This window comes from Rattus norvegicus, chromosome 4, assembly GCF_021556685.1.
Source record: "Rattus norvegicus strain SHRSP/BbbUtx chromosome 4, alternate assembly SHRSP_T2T, whole genome shotgun sequence".
Lineage (NCBI taxonomy): Eukaryota > Metazoa > Chordata > Mammalia > Rodentia > Muridae > Rattus > Rattus norvegicus.
This window is the reverse complement of record NC_141537.1, coordinates 59789227-59796949: the sequence shown is the minus strand read 5'-3', so window position 1 is coordinate 59796949 and position 7723 is coordinate 59789227.

Here is a 7723-nt window from a genome sequence, read left to right as displayed (position 1 = left end):
GACTTTAAGGCTAGACTGAGGGGGGTGAAAAAAGGAAAGAAAAAGAAAAAAGGCCAGGTAATGGTGGCCCATGTCTTTAATCCTAACACTCAGAAGGCAGAGGCAGGCGGATCTCTGAGTTTGAGGCTAACCTGCACTACAGAGTGAGTTCCAGGACAGCCAGGGCTACACAGAAACCCTGTCTCAGAGAGAAAGGAAGAGGGGTGCTAATGCTCGGATGGAATTGGAGAGAATGTCCAGGGAAGTACAGTGCTGACTTCTACACGACGTACTCCTGGAAAATTGACTGGGGCAGTGAGGGAGTGAAGGAAAGGCAAACACAGAAACGCATAGAGAACCTGGGACCCAGGGGGCTGCTCACGCTCAGACGGAACCACCGCAGCCACAGAACAGCCTCAGCGCAGTCATTGTGTACGGTGCGGGAAGAGTAGCCGGCCATGTGGGTCTGAGGCACTGGGGTCATTGGCGTGTTTGCGATCACTCAGGACTGCACACAAGGCAGACCAGAGCAGGGGCTGGCCTGGAGGTCAGAAAGGGGAGCTTGCTTTTTTTGGTTTTTAATCCCAACACAGTGAAATACATACCACAACGGGTACTCAGTTCTTAAAAATGATGTCTGAACCAGACAGTGGTGCCGCACACCTTTAATTCCAGCACTCAGGAGTCGGAGGCAAGAGGATCTGAGTTGGAGGCCAGCCTGGTCTACAGAGTAAGTTCCAGGACAGCCAGGGCCACAGAAAAGCCCTGTATCAGGGGGTAGGGATGGAGGGTGTTTAAACCAAATGTATTAGGACACACCTATAGCTACTCCAGAGACTTGGGAGCAGTGTTGTAGAAGTGGGAAGAAAAGAAGAGAGGGCTGTGGCAGTAGCTCAGAAGAAAACACATCAGCCGAGGAAGGTCCTGGCTGTCTGGTGCAGTTACATCATTTACCTCAAGTTCTGTGAGAGCCCATTTCAGAAAAATAAAAGGGAGAGCCTCTGACCTCCACATATATACACACCATACCCACAAACACACACATACACACAAGTGACTCAAAGATGACCTTGAGGGTGTGACCTAGCCAAGATAACTCAAGGAATGAAAATCATTTACTATTTCTGAGAGACCCCTGTACCACAGATCAGCACAAACTGGGATCCTTCTTCCTCCCCTCAAGTGTTGGAATGACAGACCTGAGCCCCACTCCTAACTCTTACACTTGGTGTGGTGACTTCTGTCCTGTGGTTAAATTCCTGTCTAAATTATCGCTGTGTTCTGAAGCACAGGGTTGGGGGGTTCAATGCTGGTGGAAAACTCAGATCTGGGAAGCCATGTAAAGTGAAGCACATGTGTTGTTACATATGGTACCGTGAGCATGTGGGGTCCCACCCTGTGGAGTCAGTCCTCTCTGCACCCCTTTAGGTAGGTTCTAGGAATCAATCTCAGGTTTCTAGCCTCTTCACCTCCTGACTCCTGAGCCATCTCACTGGCCCTAGTGTTTTGCTTGCTTTTTAAGGTTTTCCACTTACTGGTGTGTGTAATGGGTGTCTGTAATGGTGTATATCTAGGTACCACAGGCACGCCTGGCGCCTGTGGAGGCTAAGTGAGGGTGTCTGATTCCCTGGAACTGTGAGCTGCCACGTGAGTGCCAGGAACCTCCGAGCCACTCCTTCAGCTTCTCAGTCCCTCTGGCTTTTGTTCCTTTGTTTGACATTTTAAACTAGCCAGGACTGGTTTCCATATGTAACTGGGGGTGACCTTGAACTTCTGAGCCTTCTGCTTCAGCTTCCCGAGTGCTAGGGTTACAGGGATGAACCAGCACACCTGGCTCATTTGATTCTTTATAGTTTGGTGTATGTATGTGTGCATGTTCATGTGTGTGGCTATACATATGTGTTTGTGTGTAGGGGACATAGGACAACCCTGGATGTCACCTTAAGGAACTCAGTTTACTTTCTTTGAGCCTGATCTTACAATAAGGCCTGCCTAGCTGCCAGCCTGCTCCAGGGATCCTCTGGCCATCTCCCCTGAGCTGGGATCACAAGCACACACTGCACCGTAGCAGTGGGTTCAGGGGATCAAATTCCAGTTCTTTCCCTTATCACATGCACCCTTTGATCTCTGATCTATTTCCCCAGACACTTCCACCTTTTTTGAGTACAGGCTCTGCTCTCCCTTATAACCTGAACTAACCTTAAATTCAGGATCCTTTAAGCGCTGGGGTTAGGCATAGCCACCACACCTGGCTTGAATGATGTTTTTTAATGCCCCATTAAAAGATTATTTTGGGGGTTGGGGGTTTAGCTCAGTGGTAGAGCACTTGCCTAGCAAGCGCAAGGCCCTGGGTTCGGTCCCCAGCTCCGAAAAAAAGAAAAAAGAAAAAAAAGATTATTTGTATTAATTCAGTGCTGTGGTCTGAATGTTTTTTCTCTCACCCACACATGTTGAGACTAGGAGCCATTCCATTGACGGGTGCTGGGGCCTATAACAGAGGCTAATGCTTCCCTGAGAGGGTAAATTCTGGCTTTCCTGGGACTGGCGTGTCACCTCAACAGTATACATTGTTTAAAGCTTAGTTTGGGAGGCTAGTGCTGTAGCTCAGTTGAGGAGTGCTTGCTTAGCATGCATAAAGCCCCGAGTTTGGTCCCCCAGCATTGCAAAAAACAAACATGGTGCATTCCTATATCCAGCACTTGAGAGGATCAAGGTTTCGAGGCTACATAGAGAATTCCAGATCATCCTGGGCTACACGAAACCCTGTCTCAAACAAAACCATGGGCTGGAGAGATGCCTTAGTGAGTGAGTAGAAGTGCCTGCCAGGCCTGCTGACCTGAGACCAATGCTCAGGTCCCACAGAAGAGGGAGAACTGATTTCAAGTTCTCTGCCCTCCACACATGGATGGTGTTATATGCTTAATACATACATACATGTACAAAAAAAAAAAGTGATTTTTAACAAAACAAGAAAGGGTTGACTAGGAAGCGCAAGGCCCTGGGTTCGGTCCCCAGCTCCGAAAAAAAGAACCAAAAAAAAAAAAAAAAAAAAAAAAAAGGGTTGAGCTTTTTGGGATCACTCTTGCTACCTCTCATGGTCACATGATATCTCCCACCAGAAATGCTGACTGTGTTCTTAGCCCCCCAGAACCTCCCCCCCTCTCCCCCCCCCCCCTTCCTTTTTGAGGCAGAGTTTCTCTGTATAGCCCTGACTGTTCTTGAACTCAGTCTGCAGACCAGGCTGGTGCCTCTGCCTCCTGAGTGCTAGAATTACAGTCTTGTGCTACTACCACGTGACCAAAAAATTTCTTTCTTTATTAAGTACCCAGTCTTGGGTGTTTTGTAACAGCAACACAAAACAGACTAACACATTACCCACAAAAATAGTAGTATAAGATTTCCCACTTTATTAATTATATTGGGCAATCTTGTAGGATGCTGGCTAACCTGTTTGTCTTCTCCTGGGAAAGGGCTCCCAACTCCCCCTTCTTTGTTTCCCTGGTTTGCACCTTTCACTGTCAGGGTCACCCAGACCCTTTTATCTCTCCATCCTCCCAGCCCTACTGTCGTCCTATCTTGATTTGTCACTGGAGCCGCTAGGATTCTGTTTGGCAGAGACTGTGTTTCTCATGGAAGAAGATTTGCTTTTCTAGAAGACTGACGCTCGAAGATACTTAATACGCACCTCTGTCATAGCTAGAGTGTGGCAGACAGTGACACTCCAGTCCCTCCCTCCCAGCCTTCTGTTCTTTCCATTGCCTTGTAGCCGGGAATAACTCCGGCCTCGTGATTCTGTGATTTTCCTTTCCCAAGTCCTAAACCGAGCTCTGCCTCTCTTGGTGGAAAGGAAGATCGTGTTGCCACGGCTCATAAAACACTAGTTTCCTAGCTCTTTTTAGATTTTAGCCAATTTTAATAGGCTCACCAAGTGAGACATTATTTTCAGGGGCTTGTCACATTTGGTCGTTGCATCCGTAGACAACTGGGACTGACTGCTTCTCAACCAACCCTTGAGTCTTCCACCCAGTTCCACCTCAGCAACAAAAGCAGCTGCTTGTATGGCTTGACCACCGCCAAGAGTCAGGCACTTCCTCCTCAAGCTTTCCTGACTATTTTTAGTTGTGTTCCTATTCTGGGTTTTCTTTGGCTTTATATAGCTGTCATCTGGTCGGCTGACCCGTGCCTTTAGGAGAGAATGCTACACTTGAGCCCTTCATTGAGAGACAGATCTTTCCATCTTTAGCCCATGTTCTCTTTTCGGTGCCTCCCTGGCTAAATTGATTCATGTAGCTGAAGCCATTAGAGGATCAGGAGACCATGCAAAGGCCTCTGGGTAAGGCGGTTAGATCACAGAGATTGAGGGTCAGAGTGTTCTAATCCATTTATCGCCCTTTTTGTACTTGATGCTCTGAGCTCTCTATCCAGCCCATCAGTGAGACAGAGAGACGAGAAAGTGGTGGGTCAGCAGCAACCAGGGGATAGCAGTAGGAACCAAATGCCTAGAAAGGACTCCAGATTTATCTCCCAGGAAGGCCTTCACTGCCCTCAGGAAGAAGTCAAGACCAGAGACAAAAAAAAAAAAAAAAAAAAAAAGCCCTCTTCAAAGCCTGTTCAGTTCCAGGCCAATCCCCACAATCGAGGCAGATCTATGGCCATTCTGAGAGCAGAGGCTGTGGCTACAATGTGCTTCTCACACAGTGTGAGGGAGGTGGGAAGGGGGACCTCGGAAGACTGATTCTACTCCTCTTAGGCACTGGCCTAAGCTCGAGACCTAGTTTCACCTTTAGAGCTTCATATAACCACTATTTCTGTTTTACAAATGAGGATGCTGAAACATAAAGTAATACTTTGCCCAAGGTCACCAGCCAGTGAGGGCCAACATTCAAGTTTGGTCCATCTGTTTCCAAAGTCTGCTTCCCAACCAAGGTCCCACAGAAGACAAGACATATGCATGGCAGTATTTATATATTACTACTTGAAATAAATTGAAAATAACCTAAACATCTGGTAACTGATCACAGAGTAACTTGGGAGACTATAATTTAAATTATTGAAATGATTATTGTAAGGGGTAGGGAAATGGCTCAGTGGTTTAAAAAAAAAAGCACTTCTTGATCTCAAAGAAGACAGGTTCAGTTATCAGCATCCAGTGGTCCATAACCCAGCTCTAGAGAACCTGCTACCCTCTTCTGGCCACCTCTCACACCAGGTATGCACATGGCACATAGACATACATGCAGGACAAACGCTCACACACTGGAGACAGATCTAAAAATATCGTAGTCATTCACAGCCGCGGGTGCATTTAGTCCCAATCCTCAGGAGGTAGATTCAGGCAAAGCTGTGTGTGAAGGCCAATCTGTTCTACATAGTTTCAGGCTGGCCCTACATAATGAGACTCTGTCTTACAAGAGAAACATTGCCTCAAAAAAAAAAAAAAAAAAAAAAAAAAAAAGGAATGATACTGTACCACACCCTCTGTGTTTAAGCTGCTCCTTTTCTAGTGTGGGACAAAAACAGATGTGTAACTAGAGTGATCTGTCTTCTGTAGGTAACTAGACATCCAGGAAAATGTGACTTATATCAAATGACTAGAAAACCTTACCTTCATCCATAGCATCTGCCCACTTTCCGGAAAAAAAAAAAGTAGGTACTTAGTCCAGTTCACACTCAAGGTCAGGTTGACTGTAACACTAGCAGTACCCACTAGAGACACTAGGTGGCGCCAGCGCTTCACATTGAACTCCAGCTTGCCTTTCAAACAACCACCACCCCACCACCACCACCAACAATCACTGGCGGATAGGCCCTGGGCCACACTCCCCTTTCCAAATGGCTCAACCTCATTTCTGGATCCTTCTTTTGGTTTAGTTTTTGTTTTGAGAAAAGGTCTCAGTTTGTAGCCTTGTCTGGTCTGGAATTCTGTCAGTGGTTCTCAACCTTCATAATGCTGTGGCCCTTTTAATACAGTTCCTCATGTTGTAGTGACTTTCTTCATAACTGATTTTGTTACTCTTGTGAGTAGTATGTAAATATCAGTTTTCCTGCCGGTATTACTTGACCCTTGTGAAAGGGTCACTTAACAACCTCTCCCAACAGGGGTTGTAAGATTGGCCTCAGACACATAGAGACCCACCTCCATGTGCCTCCCCAGTGCTGGCACTGAAGGCAGACGCCACCTTGCTGGCCTCGCGGCAGCATCTGACTTTTCTAGTTCAGTGTATGCTGCTGGAAGCTGGAGCTGCCTGCTTCGTACCACAGACTGGTCAGTGATAGGAAAATGGACAGTGTGTGCTCAGAGCAGTGGAAAGAGAAAGAATGGAGTTAATGGAGATCCAGAGAAATGGAGGATGACCTCCTTAAAGTTCCGGGCTAATCCCTTGTATCCAGCATTAGAGACATGAAGAAATGCCTAAAACCCAGTTTGACTGGGAAGCCTGAAGAGAAAAACACGAGAGAAAACAACCCATTGGCAGGCACCTTGACGCACATGGCTGCACTGAAGCCAGTCCTCCCGAGATGTCACCAACACTTGGGCTGAGTCACTCCAAACCCAGCCCACAAAGTTAAGCCAGTAACAAAACCTGGAGGACATGTCCTCAAGGCCATGAGCCCAAGCGGTGTCATCATTGCCACCCTGCAGCTCAGGCCCAGCTGGTGACCCTTTCCTCTGTGAGCACTTCAGAACATGTGACTAATGCTCATTAACCCTGATTCACGGCAGCACCGAACACAAAGAGGTCATTGTTGCCCCTTGATCAAGTGGGGAAACTGAGGTATGGAGTGGGGAAGCAGCTTTGCCCCATTAGTCAGTGGTGCCACGGCATGAGTGCTTTACCACCCTGACAGATGCCTATGAAACTACCCTTAACAATCAGAAGTAAACAGGGCTGGCCTGGGCCGGGGAAGGGAGGGACTGACATTCAGTAACCTTTTCATACCTGTAGAGCCCTAGAACTAGGGAAGGAGTTACAAAGACTATGTATGACCTGACTCCCCTGCATTCCACACTGAGGAACCTGAAGGTCAGAGTGGGAGGTGACAGCCAACCTCGCACTGAGGTTGTGGCCAAGCCCGCCCAGAGTCGGTCGTGATCTGGCCATCTGGACTCAAATACTGGATGTACTTGTTATCATTCTGTCTTCTGAACCAGCTCCTCAGGGCCTCTGATATGTAAAGGGGGCAGTAGGAGTCAGTGGCCACATCGAAGGGCTGTTAAAGGACCTGATGTTTGTTATGGGGTTGCTAAGCAATCCTTAGCTGCACACCTGGCCACTCGAGTCTCCAGACTGTCGAGACTTTTGGGTCTGAGAAAAGGAGTAGGTTTTCGGCTTGGGCAAGGATATCCCAGAGTTTTCTCTCTGTTCATCCTTGCTGTAGGTAGAATTCTTTTCCACCAGCAGTCCTCCACCATCAGCAGAGGTGCTGTACTTGAGCTCTATGCCCAGTTTTAGAAGCATCAGGAAGCATCTTGGGCAACACAACACAAACTGAGATAACCACATTCTTGCCAGCCTCCTCCAACCTTGGCTCAGGGCCCAGCAGGGCCACCCTTAAGAGATGGTGCTAAGATGACAACAGGAGGGCTAATTATAGGCTCGGCCCGCTGGGCTGTGGGTACTGCTTGTCTGGCCTGCACAGCTTACCTGAGTCATCTATCCTGCGGCCACATGAGCCCGGATCTGGAGTAGGAGGCCACAGAGAGTCTGGAGCACCTTCCCTGTGGCTCATTCTGGTCAGCTAC